This window comes from Rhea pennata, chromosome 6 (assembly GCF_028389875.1).
Source record: "Rhea pennata isolate bPtePen1 chromosome 6, bPtePen1.pri, whole genome shotgun sequence".
Lineage (NCBI taxonomy): Eukaryota > Metazoa > Chordata > Aves > Rheiformes > Rheidae > Rhea > Rhea pennata.
The window spans coordinates 16,990,925-17,012,187 of NC_084668.1; positions in this window are offsets into that span (position 1 = coordinate 16,990,925).

Here is a 21,263-nt window from a genome sequence, read left to right on the forward strand (position 1 = left end):
GCTAACAACATCCCCTGTATGTGTGGAGATACTGGCACCTACATCTCTGTAATCAAAGTTTGAAAGAGTGCCCTATAATGTCTTTGTGCCTCAGTTTTCTTACGCAGGACAAGAAAGAAGAATGACTATGATTCAAGGGGTGAGGTGAATTTGTAGGAACACTTGTTCTTTCAAGTCCCAAGACAGAACAATTAGTCACTTAAGACTAATTGTCAGAATTAGTCACTTAAGTGCAAAATGCTCTAAATATCTGAAAAAGACTAACATCCCAACTCTTTTTTTGAAATGCAAGCAAAATCTAGTGCTGAATTTTGGCCAGATTTAACACTTCTATGTGCTTATGTTTCATGGAAAGTAACAGGGTTTATGCACATGTTTAAGTGCTTTGCAAGATAGAGGTGGACTTATGTACATGTGGTGATATTTTGTTGATAGCCTTTTCCTGTATGTGTAAGGGTAGAATAGTCAGGGTTAAGAAACTATGAACCAATTCACATTTCAGGGCCTGGAATATACTTATCTGTCCAGTGAGTCATGATTTCCTCACTGTTAGCTATTAATAACCCTTGGAGGAACTTTTCAAGCTGATAACCATTTCCTATCATTTTTGGCATTTTGAGCATGATCTTCCCCCCCCCCCCCCCCATTTCTCCCAGTCTCCTAAAGGCAGCCACATTCCCAGAACCCTTGTGGAGTAAAGAGATTGCTTCCTGCCCTTCCAGTCCTCTTTCTTCCTCCACCCTTTCCAGACCAATAAAAAGACTTTAAATTATTGAGATCATCTTTTCTTTTGTGGTTCTTTTTTGTTTTGTTTTGTTTTTAATGCGGTCAGATACTTAGTACTTTCCCAGTTTCTGGCCCAGACTTTTGTCTTCTTCTCAGTAGAGGAGGTATAACAAGAACCAGTGAACTCTAAATGTCTGAGGCCACCAATAGCCCTTGAAACAATGCATATTTAATGCTCTCCTTAAGGACAGGAGTTCAAACACTGGCTGATAAGCAAGTCGCCCCTCTAGCTTATTCAGGTGTTGATTTTGTTTGTTATTGTATTCCTCTTGCCTCCTTATCTCAAAAAGGAATGTGCAGCACTTGGAAGGATCGGTCTATGAACAGGGTAAAATCAAGGGTGACTTCACTTTGCTAGTCACTTCTAAGCTAAGCAGGAAATATGAGGACTGGGATAATCCTCAAGACTCTTTGTCCCTGTTCAGGGTAAGTCTGCTTCCTGAAGCTAACAGTTTTTTCTGTAAGGGGAATTTTAGCTTGTAGACATGATCAGAGAGTAAGCAAATATCTCCACTATTCTGTGCAGCCTTTGAGAAAGACAGTAGTTTATCATTTGTCTAGAACAAAGATGGGGAACATGTTAGCACAGGTACCCCCTCAAAGATGAAAACAGGGGAGAAGAAGATGTAGAGGGGTTAGCAGGATAGATTCCACCTCACAGATGCATAAGAGAAAGAATAGGAAAGAGACAGGGAAGCCCCAAGATGAAATCGTTTCCAGATACGGCCCTTGCCCTGATGCAGCCAGTTTCCTGCTGCCTCTCGAACAGAACATCTCAGCTTCTCAGAGCTCATTAGGATCTAAAAGAGGGTCAGAGATAATAACTGTGTGCCTTAAATCTTGTCCATCTTACAGGCTTCTTGTCTCAAGCAATCAAAGGCGGCCTATGCTGGCATGGCCCAGTAATTAGCCAGCTGGACTTCCAGCTGGTTTGCAGGCACATGGTAGGTTAAACAATAAATAAATCAGATTAGGCTGAAAGCTGTTAAGCAAGAGTGGTCCTGGCATTCAAAGCCATTTCTTCAAAGTATTGCAGAGCAGTACTCAGATTTTATTTTCCAAAGCCTGTTATCATGGGTATGGCTACATGGTACTTTGCAGACAGACACAAGATCAATTTGGCTGGGCTTTGAGTAGGAGTTACAGATTGGCTCTAAACCAGGAGCAATATAACCTCTTGAGACGCCAGGTATATGAGCTCTGGTTGGTTTGTGGCTGGTACAAAAAGACGGAGCAAACTGCTATCTTTTGCGGAAGGAGTTTTTTCTTGCATGACCTGGGGGAAATACTTGTGCTCTCTTGTAAGCCTCATAGCCTCCATCCAAATGAAGTGTACCAGCTCTAACTGCTTAGCGGACTCTCCTGTGTCAACTGGAAGAGAGTGTTTCATCAGGTGCTCAAGGTCAATGCATGAAAAAATATAGGCTGTTTCTTTATTAAAATCAAAGAGTCACTGCAGTTTATTTGTAATGAGGAGAGAGAAAGTAAGATAAAACAGGCTTTTTAATAAATAAAATATATGTTGCCTCTTTCTCTGGGATCTAGGGATTTAGGAGTAAATGGACTGCAAGCTTTGTCTGCATTCCAATGGAGTTGACTCCGCTGTTCACACTCAGAAATGGCCCTGCCCTTCCTGGAGCAAATGTTTCATTCTGGAGAAAAGCCCCAAACCACCTCCACCCTCTCCAACACTTCCTCCCGAATTCTCTGCCTATGATCCCTTATTTTTGTGTCTTCCATTACAGTGAGGAAGGACTCAGAGATATCCCAGACAGGTACATCAGTGAGTCACAAAAGACAAAGTAAAATCCATTGAGTTACAGGAGCTTTTTTTTTTTTAAAAAAAAAAAATCCATTGTATACAAAGAAACTATTGGTATTCCGGAGTTAGATTAACTGGAAAGGGAGCACTTTATTTCTGACAATACTTAGGAAAATCTAAGTCATAGCAAATGTCTTTTTACCCCAGATGAATTTCCGTGGGAAAGTCTTGCTACATAATTTTCACTGTGATGACATCTACAGGTCTCAGTTCTAAACTCCTTATGCTCAGTGCTGTATAAACATAGCTGAGAAAGCTGGTCCCTGGCCACAGAGCATATAATGTCATAATGCAGGAGAAGAACGGATGAGGAACAGTGATGTAATGGGGACTCTTGGCAACCCACCTGAGGTATCACCCCTGCTTCCTTTCTAAGCCTTCTTGGAGAAGCAACAAAAAATTTAGAAAAGGAACTTGATGATATACATTGTCTGTCTCCTTCCTGACAAAGTCAGTCAAGGATTGTTTCTGTAGCAGTCAAGACGCTGTTGGTCTTACCCCAAATAGTCCAGTTTTCCTCAGAGAACAACCTGTCTTTTCGGTGCGGGCAAATTCTCGCCAAAATGACTAATTCTCAGCAAGGTTAAATGACAGTATTATAAAGCATGATTTTTTCAAAGCCCATGGTACAGGCAGCTTCCAATCAATTCCATTTCTTCCTTCATACCTCCAGGCTGTATCTTCTCTTTGGGGCAAAAACACAAAGATAGGTCAAAATCAAAACATGCAGTTCTTTTTCCCCAGGGAAAGGGCATACGTTACAGTTAAAGGATTGCCTGTGGAAGCACTTTCCAACATTTCCAGGCTGTTTTGTCTCGTGGAGTGCAGGGGTGTACATTGCCTGTTCATAGTACCTCACTGGCCAGGCACATTGCTTTAGTTAAGACCTGCTCTACTCAGTGGGATAAAAATCCCCCTAAAATTATTTTCAGATGGAAATAATGGGTTCTCTTTAACTATCCCTTCTCTCTCCCTCCCCCATCACCCTTGAGGAATATTCATCATGGGTTGCATCTAGAGATGGTCAAAAATTGTTACGTTTTTATCTTTTTGGAAATTTGACAGAAATCCCAACCCCAAGACGTGTTTCTCACATAAAAAAGTCCATCATTTTTTTTTCCTTCAAAAAACAAACCAAATAATTTACTCAGAGGAGGGAAGGTCAGAGCTCAATAGCTTAGAGAGCCCTGTCTGTGCAAGTATGGCTGTAGTCTTTCCCCTTTCTTCCCCAACAAGTGCAAGAAAGGTTTGCTGTCAGCAGGGACGTGCTCAAAGGCAACAAATGAACAGGCCAGTCTGACGTAGTTTGTACTTGGCAGCTGGGAAGTTGGTGCCTTACTTGGTTTTGCTGCTCTGATAACTAGTGACAGTTCGGGATCCCACCCTTCCTTCTTATCATCAGTTGATTCTGCACTTATCTGGCTGTGTTCAGAATGGCTCCTTAAACTATCTTTACCAATGATAGATCTAGCAGGGGATGATGGAGATATTTTATGGGTTTGGCAGTAAGAGCTGGGGTGGTGCTAAATCTCCTCTTACTTTGCTGACCCCAAAAATCAAAACTGGTGAAGCATGCATTTACAAATCTCTTAATTAGCCAATGCTGACATATCACATTACAAGTGTTAAGAGGAAGATGTTAAATAAGGTTGTTTTTCATCTACTGAAGCAAGAGAGACAATGCTCAAAATTTCAATTTACCCTGGCTCTAAGACATTAAGTTAAACTCCCAGGGATACATGAGAAACACATCTAGCTATATAACCCTCTCTGTATATCTTTATAGATTATTTAAAACCTATGACATAATCTTACACTGTTCTAATCTCAGTTTGTTACCCCAAGTCCTTGAAGCAAAAGAACTAACTTTAGACGGCATGCAGTACTTTCAAGAAGAAACATTTGCTGTCCAAGCAATTGGGCCAGAGATTAAGGACAGATAAGCCAGTAATGTCTTATCAGATCAGTTCTTTCTCATTTCCCACATCATCTTTTCCCCTGATCCCCAACTCAAACTGAAAATTAATCTCTGATCTAGATTTGTTCCAGGCAAGAATGAGATGAATTCAGTTCCAGCTGACACTAGACCAGTTTGGGGCATCAGACAGCAGGAGTGGTATACAATATAGCTGCCTTGCAAAATCTATCTCTCTTTTTCATAATTTTCTCAGTCTTCTCATTTCTGCCTTCTTTTGGGGGTAATGAACAGGGAAAAAGTTTCAGTACTTTCTAACTAAGCCTCCAATCATGAGGGGAGATAGGGAGATAGGAAACTCTTCGGAAGTAGGAGTAATTAACTATTGCATTGTTACTGTGTCATGCTACATGGATAAGCTGGATCAGATGCAGAAACAGCAAATCTCATGTTTTACTCAAAAAGAAAGCTGATAGGTACTGCACTAGAACTTGAAACTCACTATTTCCTTATAGTGGTAACAGAGCCTCACCTTTGTGATCTTAGAACAGTTCAGAAACCTTAGACTCTGGACTACAGAAGGACGTGACAGCTGACTCACACAGGTAAAAACCCAGATAAAATGAGCAGTTGGACTCACCCTAGCCCACACAGGAAGCTAGGGGCATAATCCAGTCTTACTGAGGTTATGTTTTAACCACTAGACTACCGTCAGACCATCTTTTTTAATCTCATCTCTTTCTACATGTGTTACCCTATGGATATCCTCAGAATTATTCCCTGGAATTATTACTCTCTATGGCCTCTTTCCCAACTAATCTCCAATTTGGCTCCTCCAACCATGGTCCTACAACCACAATAAGTTCCCACTCAGCTTGGCTGAAATCACAAATGTGAGGAGGCAGTTTTCAATCTCCTTCATCTCTCAGAAAACTTCAGGACAAAATTCTAAGCTATGTTGAGTTGATGGCTCCAGTGGCTTCCACACTGGTATTTTCCCTCCCAGCACATAATGAACATCTGCATCACAGCATAGCATGTATAGCAAGAGAATTTAAGGAGTTCCTTGTCATAATCCACCGACTACAGGCATTTAAAATCTCTAAGGACTGTTGATGACCATGGACAGAACTCATTAGTAGGAAGCAGAAGCAGTGACTGGCTCTGCATGAACTTGACGTTCCTTCTACAACTTGGAACTTTGTAATTTCTACTAAAATTAAATGAACTCCTTCTTTCCCCAATTTCTTATTCTTCTTTTTCCTTTTAAGATAAAATAATATTTGGAAAATTTGTCAATAACACAGCTTCTTCTCAGGGGCTCTTGGCATTTTCCTAGCCTGCAATGGAATAATACACCATCGTTTTGACCTGGTTAGTAAGAAAAATAAGTAAATAATTATCACCAAAACAAGCATGTGTCCTCCTATCTGTGCTGCTCCAGTAACCCTTGGATGAGAACAAAACCCTCCTTGTTCTGTGTCATCTGACCAGTCATCTCCCTTTGCCTCAATCTCCCTTGAACGCGTATGTAACATGGCTCTATTCGAAACCTCATCAGCCTAAACAAGATTAATGTTTGCATGGGGGTAAAAAGCTGACTCGGAACAATATGAGCTTTGAGACCCCTGCCTTGTGTCTGTTCTAGAGATGGGTGCAGGAGACATTTGGTACATTATTCCTTTATTTATTTATTTATTTATTATTATTTGAATGTCTCGGTTCTTCTGAAGTAAGAGTTGGCTGCAGGCCCACAGCCAGATGGAACTGAACTGCTTTCTAAGAAAAACATGAACAAGAAAATTGCATTCTGATGTTGTAATTTCTTCATAGGGGTATTTATTTCCAGTGCTCTTTTCCCTCTCACTCCTCCCCCACCTCTGGAATTTGGTGTACAAAAGTCAAAGAAGCTATCAAACTTAAGTTGTTGTTGCTGTTTGGTTCGCATCTGTTTTTAATCTTAAAGATTTAGGGCAGTCATCTTTAGAAAGGGAATTCCATATTGGATATGAAAGTGGTGGCAGATTGTATCATGGTACTCTGCTCCAGTGAGGAAGAGGAGAAATCAGAAATCAGTCTTTTGGGTGTTTCTATTCTCACAGCCTCACAGTCCTAATGCTACTGGTGAGCCTGCTTATGAGTTCTGCATGTGCTGCTAGGACGGATCAGGATCCATTAACTCATTTCATCTATATGAAAACTAATAAAGAGCCATCAAGTGGTAACTTTGTGTCATTACCAATCCGGGCTAAATTAGAAGTGGATGTTGAAGGCTCTATATGGAGTTTTTAGATCCTTTGGATCCAATCCCAATTTAGTGTAGGAGGGGCCACCTCTCCTTAAGCCAACAGGACTACTTTGAATTACACCTTCTAAATATTGTACCCGAAGGGCCTGTTCTTCCTGATCAGCAAATAGATTTTAAAAGCCCAAACAAACCACCTTTGTTTTCTCAGAGAAAACTGTTCCTCCTTCTGACTGAAAAATCTCAAAAACTACCAAATGTCATGCTATTCAGTTCCCTGAGCATAAAACTGGACTGGGGAGGGATGAGGTTGTATTAGCATTTGGTTTTTCCAGAACATATACCTAAAAGCATTTTATTCATGTTCAATTTGGAGACCTGTCTTCTCTCCAGCAACTGTAGAGAAAAAACATGAGGATCAAATGTCTCTGATCTTGTCATTTTTTGCAACAGAAAATGACCATAAAATATATGTTCATTTTTTGACATTGCTTGAAAGAGGGTAAAAAAAGTACTGCCTTTAAATTATGCTTTATCAAAGCTTACTTCAAAATTTTAGTGTGTGTCCTGGGTCAGTATGACCAATAAATCCTTGACGTTAAAAAAAAACATTCTTTCAGACATCTTTGCCTCTCTCTCAATAGTGTGAAGGAAAGATTAGAGATTCAATTGATTTATCTGATTTCCTTCATCCTCCATAGAGAATGAGGAGGAACAACTTTGGCCCTAAAAGCAATACATTTTATTTATGACCACTACAAAGTGTTTTCTGACTATCTCAGGGAGAAGGAACAGAGACATCATGTAGCAGTGAATTTCTTTGCAAAAAGAATAAACCAATTTAGCTTGGTATTCTTCTGCAGTTTTTCATAGAACCAAGATGGTCAAAGTTACCAGCTGAACTGAAGAGGTAATGGATCACCACGGCTTACAAAATATTACAAGTAGAGTAAAGGTATTTTATTCACTGAAAAAAAAAGTGACGCACTGACAACCTCATTCTCTCACAGATTAGCCGGCTGATCTCTGATTACTCAAATATTCTGTAAAAAAGAGTTGATAATGTCCTGTTGGCAGCTTCAGAAGAAATGGGTCTAAACACTCGTCCCTTATAGATTTTGTCAGAGTTCAGAGACTGCAGCATATCCAGCCTCAGAGGATGCTGCAGCCTCAGCAGGCTGCCCTTTCCCAAATTCCTGCTTCTCCTTCCTAGTCACCAGGATGTAGCAATGAAAGTATAAGAATTGACTGTAGGTTTTTTCTAGGGTTTGTTTCAGGCATGACGTATTTGCTATTGCAGAGCATATGACCCCGAGGATTGGTCTGTGCCACTGCTGTCAACCTCTGTGCTAGAGTATGACAATAGCTTCTGTAAACATGTTGGAGAGAAGGTGCCTTGTCAAAGGAGAACTGGAGGTATTCATTCCATAAAGGTCCCTCCTTTCCAAAGGTCACCTTTTGCATACCATTTGTTTCTAATCTCTTGGTTGCTGGTTTAGAAACAAACAAGTGCCAGAAAAGAATAAGGAGATGGAGTGGTTTGAAGGTGAAAGGACAGAATGATCTCATACACCTGGAGTTAATAACAGTTTCTGGTGCTAAGAGTTAATTTCTGGGTTGTGGTTCATCCAAGTGGTTTCTGTAGAAAGGAGAGACATATGATGTATTTGTGTACCATCTGAGCACCCAATACATTCAGGGTAAATACAGCTGAGAAGGCACTTTCTCATAGATCTGCTTGAAGTAGCATTTGTGATTTTTTTCCACCGTTGGCCAAGTAACATTATTACTTTTTGCCAAACTCCTTGTCAAAGCCTTAACTCTTCTGATCTAGCAGAACTCTGGAAAAGCTCCATAATGCTGCTATATAATATGCCCCTAACTTACCTTGGAGGAGCCATTTTTAAAAAACAATGATTTCCTGTGATTGGTCTCTCTTCTGAGGCTATCAGAAAGTGAATAAATCAATATTAATTATGAAGGTGATTTTTGCAACATGGATGTCTTCCCTACAGCTTTTTTAGCTTCTGCCCGTTTAGGAGGAAAGTCAAATGGATGGTGAAGAAATGGGATTATTATGAAATGAAAGGGGAACAGAGGAAGAAGCTTGTGTAGAGTAGCAGGACACAGAGTTACCTATGTGCATACTGTCCTCAGTTACAAATACAAAAACACACCAGCAAGAACACAAAATACTCTTTCTCAATTTTATTTCCTCTAGTTCCTCTAAATGAGAGGCTATAACCCCCTCTCCCTGCTTTGTTTTGCTATCTGATATGACTGAGGCTTTGGGAGAGAAAAATAACTTTTCTTTGAGGTATTTTTTAGGGATGCATAAGCAGTCATAGGACGAGTGATGCTCCTTTTCCAACAAAGAGCTTGTCCCAGTGTCTCCAGCTTAGGGAAAATAATTCATAAAAAACAAAAACAGGAGCTAAAAGCCCACAACATTGTTAATGAAACTTTTTCTCTAGGTAGCTTGAATAAACTCAGGCATCCTCAGGATTCAGCTTAATCTTCTCTGCCTAAGAAGGAATATAAAGCAGATTTCAGCAGCATCTTATTGGATAGTAAGAGAAAAGTTTGGAAAGCAAGTGTGTTCGTCCTTGGCTTATGCCAGCAGCAAGCAGTTAGAACAGTGATGATCTTGTCTAGGTATATCTTGTTATCTTAATTTATGTCCATGTGCCAGCAAGAGATTAATAGTACTAGAAGGAAATATTATGTCTTCATATTACTCTTGAAGAGTGTCAGACATAAGCATAAGGCATTAGGGAGAGCCATGATTAAGACTACTGTTCATCCCCCAGAAGCAACAACACTTGATAAAGATATTGATATATACAGAAACACTCGAGGACATAGATTTCATTAGGTCTCATCCATTTGTGCCTGATAGGAAGGAGCTGAACAACTTCTGCATCCCACGAAGCTGTAGCTGGAACCTGGAGATTTGATACAGACCAAGTGACAAAATGGAAGTGTACCATCACATGGTGACAATGTGACATTTTGTTCCAAGGAGATCACATGCAATTACACATAAAAATAGATGGACCTGCTTATATACCATGGACTTACGCAAATATCAGTGGACTTTGGAGTAACTAAAAGTTCTCCTCTAGAACTGCTATCAAAACAAAGGAAAACTGCTTCCAGAACAATTTAAAGTTTGCAGGTTTTCTGAGTTAGAGAAGAAATATTTCTATGCTTATAATCTAAAGTAGAGAGCACAAAAGCCAGTATATGAATCTGACTAATAAACCAGGATTGAAATGCACCAAATAAAGTGCTTTCCTTTCAATCTCTAAATCAGGTAAGATACAAGAGAAAAACCCATTTTGTGAAAATGAGTACAAATGTAATAGATGGTTTAAATTATTTCCCTGTTCTTGTAGAGTTGTACTAAAACATGAAAGGATTTTTCAATAAAGGATGTTCATTTATAGTACCCCCTTTTAAGGACACTTGTTCACACAGGAATATTGACAGCTCTCAGCTCTACTCAAACCCACTCGTATGTTTATTTCACTTTAACTGCTCTTTGCAGGAGTACCTTTTGCTCTCAGTACCACAGCCAATAGCAAAATTGAGAGCAATCCAACTTGATTTTCACTAAGATAAAAATAGTCAAGTGGGAATCATTTTATTTGAGACTAATGTCCTCTGGATGGCAGTGCCAGGTCTAAGCTCTAGAATCGCTTACAGAAGAATGAAACAAGAGAGACAAATAACAATGAGAGATCTTTGTTCCCGTTGACCTGCACCACTCCCCATGTTCCAAATGTGAGTTGTCCATGAGTCCAGGACCTAAGTGAAAAGAAATGAAAATCACATAAATTTGTTAAATCTGCTCAAAGGGCTTGCTTTCAGTTTTCAGTATGACATTACAATTTCATATCAGGGCTCGGGAAAGCTTCTGCAATTGACTTGAGTTCATTTAAGAAAAATTCAGCTCCAGAAACGGGGTTATACAATTTTGGGGACTCATTGTTTTGGCAGAACCTTGTGCACTATAATTTTCTTTGACAACACCAAAGGACAACACAAATCTATCAGCCAGCGGATTGTTTCAGTGTCTACAAAGCTGAAAAGAAAAGATTCAGAACAGTGGTTTGCAGTTTCTGCCTCATCTGTCAGTTCCATACAACTCTCACATCAATGCATTTGCTTTCTTTCTCTGTGGGTGAGGTGCTGGACATTTAGTGCTAAGATTGCTATGACTTCCTAACCACATAATGCATGAAAATGTAACATTGGAAGCTATTGCCCAGAGGCAGTCAGATGATTTTGACAAGGATGAATTCACAACATCAGACAGAAACTAAATTGAAGGCAGCCATTTGCCAGCTTTTCTCTCTTCTCCATCCTTTTTGACCAGCTGTGCTATTGATCCAGCCTCACTGGAGCTGTCCACAGCTGCATTTTCCACATAGCCTTTACCTGAATAATACTTATGATATGCTTTGGGACCAGTGCTTACCAGAGGGAGTCATTTGGCTGACTGTGCATGGTAGATCTCTGGACCATGACAGGTGTATTCAACACAGGATGACTTTATTACCAGGAGTGATTTACTACTAACACGTTGTGTGTGACTGTTTAATGAATCAGTCTCAAGATCTACTTTTTGTTGCACAAGTGCAACCTTGTGGATCAAACACTTGGAAATCTTTCAGGGATAGTGAACATTTCTTGTTATATGCAGGGCATAGCTGATATTATGAGCCTTGACCTGTGGTCTAAGGGCAATTGTGGAGTGCAAATGTTCAGTAATACCCATTTGTCTGGGTTACATTTTTTAATTTCCCTGATACCCTTTTATGGTCAATAACCATCCAGTTGTTTCAGGATGCTTTGCAGACATCGATGCTCACTTTGAAAATGGCAACCTACAATGGCTGTTTTTCTATAGACAGAAAAACTCAAGGAGCAGCACATCTGCCTCCAGAAACAAAGCAGTCATTCAAAGTGCTCCCCAAAAGGGGTAATATACTATCAGCCCTCCAGACACTATTGGATTGGTGCTGAAGAGAATATTTTCGATAACCCCAGTACCAACCCCAAAACTTTCAGCAAATAAGGCTATTGAGACAGAGATTGCAGATGTAAATGATCCTCCTGAATAATATACTCAAAATTCACTGCAATATAAAAAGAAATAACAGTATGCTCAGCTATCACATTTTACCCTAGATTGGAACCTGTCCAGAAAATCAGGAAACTACAATCTTTGCTAGCAGATGATCATTTGAGAGAAACTGTCCTCGAAGTTCCCTTCCGAACTTTCCAAATTGCCCTTGCCTCACCAAATTCTTACTAAAAGTAAAATTTCTCATGGCAAACATATTCCAAGTGGAGCAGAACCATGCTAAAGCAATAGATTTAAATCTTGCTAACACATGTCAATACCCAATATAATAAGCATCCTGTTCCCATTCAAAAGAAACCATCAAAGCTTTGCATCATACATGTGCTCATTCCAGAACATGATCTATTCTATACAAAGCACCAAATGCCCTGCTGGAAAGTATGTGGGTGAGATATAGCAACCACTATGCACCACAACATATTCACACAGATACTCTATGAAAGACAGAAACACCTGATGGGAGAACGTTTCTAACAAAATAACTGCTCTCTGTTTGACTTCTTAGTCTTGATCTTCAAAGACATTCCACAAAACATCTTCAAAAGATGAGCTTTGTATGTCAAATTCTTAATCCAACTTCATCCTAAAAATCATAGACGCAATAGAATTGTTGGTTTTATGTCACAGTTTTCCTCACACTAACGCAGAGGCACTTGCCATCTGTCTCTTACCTCACAGAACTTATCATTTTTGCTAGTATATTCTGTTCCACAGGTACAAAATATCAAGCTGATGAACACAAATCAATTCAAATTGCAAAGCAAGCTTCTCCCACATTTATTAGCTAGAAGTTTACTTCTTCAGTTTCAGGCCTAAGAAATCCTTTGTCTTTGCTTGCTTTTTCTTATCAGCTGCTCTACTCAGGAATGTCATCTCACCCTACAAATCTTGCCTTGCTTATTTACTTAGTTATAGTGTTATTGTAGCTGTAATGGTCTTGCCTCGCTGTCTGTACAAATAAAATGTAGACAGCTAATAGACTCAAGTCTTCTGTTTCTACACAAAACCAATGTATTTTGTGTAGGCAGTTCATATTCTCACAGAAGGAGGCTGGTTCAATCCTTCACATCCTTCATGGGCCGGCTAACAAGAATGCCAATTTCCCCAGAAAATTTCCCCTCCAATTTGTTAATGCTTTCCAAGAGAATAGGCAAGGAGAGATCCCTGCTGCTAGTAACCAAGGTCTAGATTTAAGTAAGAGAAGAAGTGAGCTTGCAGTTTCACTCACAGCCTTCAGCCATTCTCCGTCGTAAAGTAATACTGCTTGATTAACACTAATGTTGGTGAATAGATCACTTTCATTTTCTTGCTGTTCCCATTCCCTGTTATTTGACATTAGCTCAAACTTACTGCAGTCCTAACAGGCCGAAGGAGGGGAATATAACAAACCACAGTGACAGTGATCCATTTATCAACATGCAGAAAGAGCAAACAAGACTGAGAGCACTTCTTTCAAACTGCATTTTGGCTGCACTAATGGGTGATTACCCTTCAAAGACTGAAAGCACCAATATGACTAGATATTGGAAAAAGACAGTTTTAACTTATGTCATTCAGTAATGTAATCAGAGATCAATCTGCATGTGTGTGGGAATTATTATGAGATAATTCTTAGAAGCTAGCTAATCTATCACTGCTTTTTAGAACTCAACTCAGTCTAAACCTTGCTGGAAATTATTAAGATGAACACTTTAATGCTCCAGGTTTCTCCACTCACAGACATAGAAATCCCTACATCAGGAAATACTGACAGTCCACCTCTCCTAATACCCTTGCTTTGAGAAAATACTGACAGTCCATCTCTCCTAATACCCTTGCCTTGAGTGGTGCAGGCAAGTTGATTCAAAGGAAGAAATAAACTTCCTGGTATAAGACTAACTACGCAAAATAAAACTTCCTGATCCAGTCCGTTATACGAGTTGTGTACCCTGCAGCAAGGGGCCATGGCTCCCTTACCATTTTCTTAAAGCATATGATGTGAAGTTTAGAGTTCTAGACTGTAAAAGTTGTCTTTTCTTCTGCTTGGGCCAACTGAGACACTGAGAGGTTTTCAGTGTGAAAGACAGAGCAATTTCAAGCCCCTGGGAACATCATGGATGTAATCACCTTACAAGGATACCTGAATCATTGGCTATTTCAGATGCTTTTTAAACCTACAGCATGGGTGGCTGCTAATGAGGGCAGCTACTTTTGAAAAACAGAATCTTGAAAAGGTTGATCAGTCCATGATCTGACCAGTCACATATCCTCGAAGAGGTTCCTTAGAAGATTAGGGAATAGCTTTGAATCTACATATTTTATACAACTTGCAGGCATGAACTTCTCTCTGATGTGGAATCATACATCTCCCTTTTACAAGGATAAGAAGTATTATTCCCATTTTACAGCTCGGTGAAATGAGAATGAAAAGATCATTTGCCCCAGGGAATCAAAAATTTCCAGCTAAACATAATTTGTCACATTGAGTTGCAGAAATTAGTGTTTTCTCTTCAGGTTTTGCAAGATGACAGACTCCTACATTCAGTAAAGCAGAGAGAACAATTTATTCTTCATCCATTGCCTGTGATAAAGATAACCATTCAAGCAGAGCCTTCTGCAATATAGAGAGGGACTTCATGCATCCAAGGCCTTTGCCTCCAGCAGGTGCAACACAGACTGCTAGTGAGAGTAGGAAGGGTTAAAGCAGCACTTGGTTCTGGAAGATGTACAGGAACTGGAGAAGCTGGAGGAATTTACTGGATCTTGGAGTGCATGAATTTAATAACTTAAATTATCCCATTCTACCTAGAAAGGCTATGGCCTGAACTACGCATGCAAGAGAAGAGTGAAGAGCCAAGTTACCGCAGGCTCAAGTGCACAAAGGTGCACTAGGGAATTGTAGCTGATCTCGGGGAAGTGAACTAAGTTTTTCCTAAGCCTCAATTCACTCCTGAGAAGGAAACATCTGAAAAATCTTCCACATGGAAACAAAGCTTTTTCTCCTATTGCTGCAAAGGGGAAGAGAAAAGGGTGGACGATTGTTTTCTACCTATCCCTTTCTTTTGCTTTGCACGTTCATGCGATTTCAGTTTCATTTGGCCCAAAGGCACTGCCTATGATGAAATAAAGATATTTTCCCCTTTCCTGCACAGTGTAATGAGTGACATAATGTTGTTCAGAGAAACTCAGTGAAGCAGCAAGATTTTCACAGTATTATTAGTTAGCATTTAGAAATTTTCTCCTGAGGGTAGGGGAAAAAAACAAAAACAAAAAAAAAAACAAAAAAAAACAAAAACAAAAAACAAAACAAAAAACAAACACAGGAATAGTTCCTCACTTGAAAGAGACAAGAAAATATAAAGTGATAGAACAACTAAATCAATTTTGTTTTTTGTTAATTACTGTCAAAGCTTTTAGGGTTAAAAGAGGTTTAGAGGCCTTTGTATCCAGCCTCTTTCTAAACTCATGCTCAGCTAATCCATGTCAGCTGCATCTTCCCTTGCCAATACAGAGGTGAGCCTGAGGAATTTCTACATGTTACTTATTTAGCTATTACCTTTTATGGGTCTCTCTGTCCCCCACTGACTCTCTGGCTGCAGACTGTTTGGCAAGAGGAAAATCTCAAGCAATCCTGTTCTGAAAGCTTTAAAACTTAGGCAGAGAGAAAGAGAGTCTGACAAGAGAAGCAGACACCTGTGAAGTCTGTGCTTGGACTTAGGCTGCTACTTTCACGGCTGCTGCTTTACACAGGGTATTATTTCTGTGTAAAGCAGTGCGTGCATATCTTACTGGAATTTGAGAATCCACTGATTCATTTTTTTTACGTGACTTTAAATTCTCACCTGCATGTTTGTTAAAAGTCTGATGAGTGGGCAATCAAGAAAATCCCATTTTTTCATGCAGTTGTCAAAGCCAAAAACAGAGGAAAATTCTGATCTTGTGGGGAGGCTGGTATGAGCTGATGAGGCATAGCCATAAATGGAGGAGAACTAGGCTCCCACAAGGGCACAGGGAGTAATGATTCTCCATATAGAGGCAGAGGGATGACACGGATAGCTAATGGACAAGGGACGAATCACAAAACTAAGGCAGGAGCTATGTGGACAAGCCCAGAATGAAGATTCTGTGAGGGAAGTAACTGGAGGAGGTGATTCGGTTAGTCAGCACAGAATAGAGAAAGTCCAAAATCAATTTTTTTAAATGCCTCAAATACCTGGCTACGGTTGGAGCATTTGTAGACTCAGTATACAGCCTTCATACTTGTGGCATAGTCCCTGTGCTGGGTTATGCTTCTTCTCAAAGCCAATGCATACTCATGGGTTCTGGACGAGTTTGCAAGGTTACTACAAAGTTGTTACTGTAGGACTGTCGTGCTGTGAATGCCTCTTTGTCAGTGTTTATTAGCCTTGGTCAAGAAGCATTCATCAATCCGGGAACAACAAGGAATATTTAAATTTAATGACAACAATGAACATACTAAGGAGGGGATTACAACTCCAAGAACTTGATTTTTTACATTTTAATTACTTTTTATTTTTCTACCTTGCAAAAGAAGGCTTTGGACCAATGGAAAGGGCAAAAAAGGCATCGGGTTGTAGGAAAGCTGCACATGGCAGAAGGGGAAGGAAAAGCTTCCTAGAGATCCAACTTGGAAGGAGGAAATAGTAGACAGGGTTATTTTGTTAGGGAGACCTTGACTTAACTATGAGACAAGCAAAGCCCACAGAAGAAACCACAGGAGACTGACAACAGATAAATAAGCAGAGGAAGACCTTGAATGGAATCAGGAACTACCAGGAAAGACACTGTTCAGGAAGTTAATTCTCATAGAAATGTTAAGCAGTTGATAGTGTTTTATCTTTAAAAGTAAAGAGAAAAGCTAAATTATTAATAGAAAGGTAAAAAATCACCCCATAGCTTCACTAGCAAGGTGTATTTCACATATTTTTGGGGGAAAGGGGCTGAAGACATAGAATGGATCTCAGAGCCATAATGAATAGACTTATGATATAAAATCCCAGGATAATTTGAGAAACACATTGTCATTACCAGGCAAGGGCCCTAAAACAGAGGAAGTACTGGAGACTGCTCAGACTGCAGAGGCTTAAAGCCTAAGGGTGCTTCTTCATAAGGATGCCCCATCAGCAGGCTAGGAGGGACTCTACAGGAAGCTTCTGCAGAACTAAGATACTTCCACTCTCTCTTGTCTGGTTTCAAAGGAGGCCATCTCATGGCTCTCCTTGCCAGTGCTGACTGCAAGAGAAACACACCTTACATCAGATCTGGGGTTTTTCTAAGCAATTTACAATTCCAGCTATTTCAGTATTTTAGCACAAATTGCCTGAGGTGTGAAGTTCTTCTACAGCACAGTGACTCATGTGGGTTACAATCAACACATCCTTCAGGTAGGCCAAAAAAAGACGTGTGTTTTCTTCATTGACAACAGCTTGTCAACACAACTGATGCCTTAGTTACCAATCTCTGCACAGAGGCATGGAGAGAATAGACCAGAAATTGAAAATGAAGAGGCCAGTCTGTTTGGATCTGAGATGTGATGCATGTCCTCGGTAAACAGATTCCGAATATATATCTCCAAGGAAGTCACAATACATATTTCCCTTCCCCCTGTGAGCACCCCCTGACACTTACACACTTCCCTAACAGGAAAGAGAGTGTCTTAAAAAGTCTGGGATGAAGCAAGTGGAAAGAATAAAGATGATGCTCACTGCTCTTTCTATTTCCATGTTGAGAAGCAAGGGCAAATGATCTGTTTAGTACAACACTCATTGATCTGATACCATAGCAGCATACAACCAGAAATGACTGCATTGCTCTTGACTTTGTATTTTGATTCTATTTGCTCAGAGAAGGACCTGCTGGCTATTTCTGTTTTTCCTGGAGGCGCCAACCAGCGAGGAAATTCAAATGTGTGGAAGCACACCCAAGAACTGACGATCACTTGAAGCAGAGATTGGCTATAGAACTGGAGGTTTGGTTTGGCCAAACCTCATCAATCAGACTTTGTTTTTGCCAAACCAAACCTCACACCAGAAATGGTTTTGGAGCCAGCTTCCATTTTCTTGAAGCCACCAAAGTCCTGGGGTTGTTCAAAGGTCTCTATATCACCAATCTGCAATCTAAACCTTTTTTATGGAACGTATTTTATCCAGATTTTGTTTCGATATGCCAACAAATGGTGAGAGGCCAAAGTTGTCTCTAAGTTTTTCAGTGTTCCCCAGCTCTGGACATGCCCCAGATACTTCAGGAATAGCCTCTCAAGTGGTGGTTTGGCCCTCATAGGCACAGGCGGTTCTGGGAGGAAGAGAGTCTCATGTTCATAGAAAATAAGATTAAGAAACAAAAATATTGAGCAAATGGCATTGAATCTGGAAAAACATGCTCAAGTTGGGGTGAAAATTCCAGTTCTTTTTAAATGAGCTAATTTGTTCTTTCCTGTACATCAAATATGGGAAGAAAAGGGGAAAGAGAGAATAAAAGCAAAACAAAACAAAAAACTTTGCTTTTTAATCTGACAGCTGCTCCTTCTGGAAAAAGGATGTTTTTATGCTTAAAATCTAAGCCAGGGACATATGAGGGCTGGGTTCACTGATGTGCCAAAAAGTCCCTGCATTACCTCGGACAAGTCACTTAGCCCTTCCCAGGTCCCTTTGCCTATGTTGGGGCTAAGAAGACTTCCCTTTCCAGCATGTCTGCTCTTCCTGCAGACTCTTTGGAACAAGGCCTAACTCTTCCTATATGTTTGGGCAACAAATAGCAGAAAATGTGGCTACTCTTTTAATTGGAGCTTAGAAGTGAGTCTGTGATCCAAGTCATGTTAAGATCCATTATAAATTCTGCAAAATCCAAGTCTGGACTAGAGTTTTCAACCCAGGCCAATCCTAGACAGCAGGGGATTATATCAGGCTTTAGATGTCACTGTCCCCTAAGAGGCTTTACCACTCTCTGCCTTGAGCTGTGTTGCCAGTTTAGGCTATTGTCAGAAAGCCCTTGTTCACACTTGCAGGATATATAGTTTAAGAAAGCCCACAGGTAGCCCCAGGTTATTTTGCATTCAGAATACACAAAATCCATGAAATTTGAAAGGGATTACCTTCCAAGCACCACTGTGATTTCAGATGAGGTGCAGGTCAAGCTTTTACCTGGAAAGCCTTTACAAAAAAGTTGGGTTTTTTGTCTTTTTTGTTTTGTTTTGTTTTTTGGCAGGGGGAACACTTGAGCATGAATTGGGGAGACCACACACATGCAGCAGTTTCTCACCGCCTGTGATCTGACATGCCGCTTAACCCTTGTGGTTTACAACTAGTAATCACCACATTGCTCACTGAATCTCTGCTCACACTTGGGAAAAAAATCCCCAGGGAATTCCCCAGCTGGTGAGCTCTCACCCATCAAAACTCAGGTGAAAGACTGGAGTATAGTGTTTTGGGAATGAGCAGACTTCAGGTGGGAAAACAGAAGATCCACCCCTTCACTGAACCAGAAGCCCTGTGTTTTCCAGGGCTGAATTCCAAAGTAAGCACAGCCTGAAGCAAGAAGCAGTAAGGACATCAGGAAAAAGCCAGCCAAGCTTCATAGCCACTGACAGCTTTAACAATTCAGGAGCAAGGAACTGAAGATGAGACAGGATCGTTTCAGTCATCACAGTCAGCCCTCATGGAGCACAGACAATCCAGGGAAGAAGCTTATTCTAGGAGTATCCCCTGACCAAATACTGTGCACAGTCACATCCCAGTATCCTCTAACAAAGACCTGTAATTAAAGGCCAAAAGACACAGATTGCATCAAGCCACACACAGAGAGAAGGAGTGATCACAAAGATCACCAGCCATTCCTGCAAGAGCAGAGAATGTATCATGTAATTGTTATTTAAAAGCAGGTGAGTCTGCAGCTGGTTCTGTGGGCTGTGCTATATTTGCTCACTGTTGATGCTCACATTATTGGTATCCCCTTATCCAAAGCCAATATGGATGTTCCTTCAAATGGAAGTTGAAATAAGTATGGGGAGATTCTCCAAAATTTTCTCCTTGTAAGATCTCTCAGGACCGCTAGTCCAGAAGTGTTCATTGTTTCCCAAGCTGTTACACACCCCTAAGAGAGATGCATGACAGCTTAGGCCTGCTGGCCAGTAGTGTTCACAGATAAGATTTACACAGTCCTTGGAGGCAAAAATATCCTCATGATGGTTAATGTAGAAGGAACTGTCATTGATGGTTTTAGTTACAGCCACAAGTGATTCAGTCATGCGTATATAAGGTGAATACCAAGACTCTGTCTGCTCTGTGTCAGATCAAGGGAAAACACAAAAGTCCACTCCAATCTCTTAACAGGAGTTAGCTGGTCAACATCTGCAACAGTAGATTGGCTCTCAAGCCTTGGAGATGCTTAGAGGCTCGATAAGTAGCTTGCAGTCAATAAAAGCAATTTTTTCCTTTTACTCCCTCAGTATTTCCTCTTCTGTGTGTCTACTCAGTGAAGCAAGATTTGCAAGGGGAGACCACATCTTTATTGAGACCAACTAACATAGCTGGAAAAAATCCAGAAATGTTTCGAGGCCTTCCAGCCCTTTTTCAGAGTCTCCTGTGCAGTGGACCAACATTAGTTCTTCAAAGATGCTAAACAGCGATAACATGGTGACTGCACTGCACTCTGTGGAGATGTGAGGATCACACACTGACGTCAGCCAGAGGTGTCTGGGATTGGAATATGATCCTTTTTTCCTCCCTGGCTGGTTTTACTTTGGTTGGCTAAACTGGCAATAGCTCAGGGCTGTTACTGTAAGATCACTCAGCAGTTAATCTTTTATTTGCAAAGCTGTTCCTTCCCACAGAAGTAAACACCCACCTTATCACACATGCCATGGCAAAGGATGTTGTCCAGTTCCCCACCTGCTGTCCTTCCTCTAATTAGTGGCCTCCCATTTGCTGCCATTCCCTCCCACCCTCTGTCAGAACACTCTGCACTTCAGCTGCCCTGCCAGTGACGCTCATGGATGTTGCATGGTCTCACCACCTCGGCTTTTATCAGGAAACAGCCTGTTCCCTCCGGGGATGGGAACACACTGAGCAGACAAGCAGTTTGTCTCAGCCCCTTTCTCCACAGTAGTGCGGTGCCTGGGCACCCTTTGGAGCCTGGTGAAGCTCTGAGGTGCCTTTAATGAAACCATGGGTGATTCCTGCTGGAGGTGGAAAGAAAGCAGTGGAAGAGAGAGTTAAGCCTTCTAGTTAATACTCTAAGCCTTTCCTTGTCACAAGCAAGTCTGTTGTTCATGTTCCTTTGTACTACATCTCCTCTATCAAGCCCTTTTTCACCTCCCTCTGTAAAGTCTCCAAGGGCATCCTCAAAG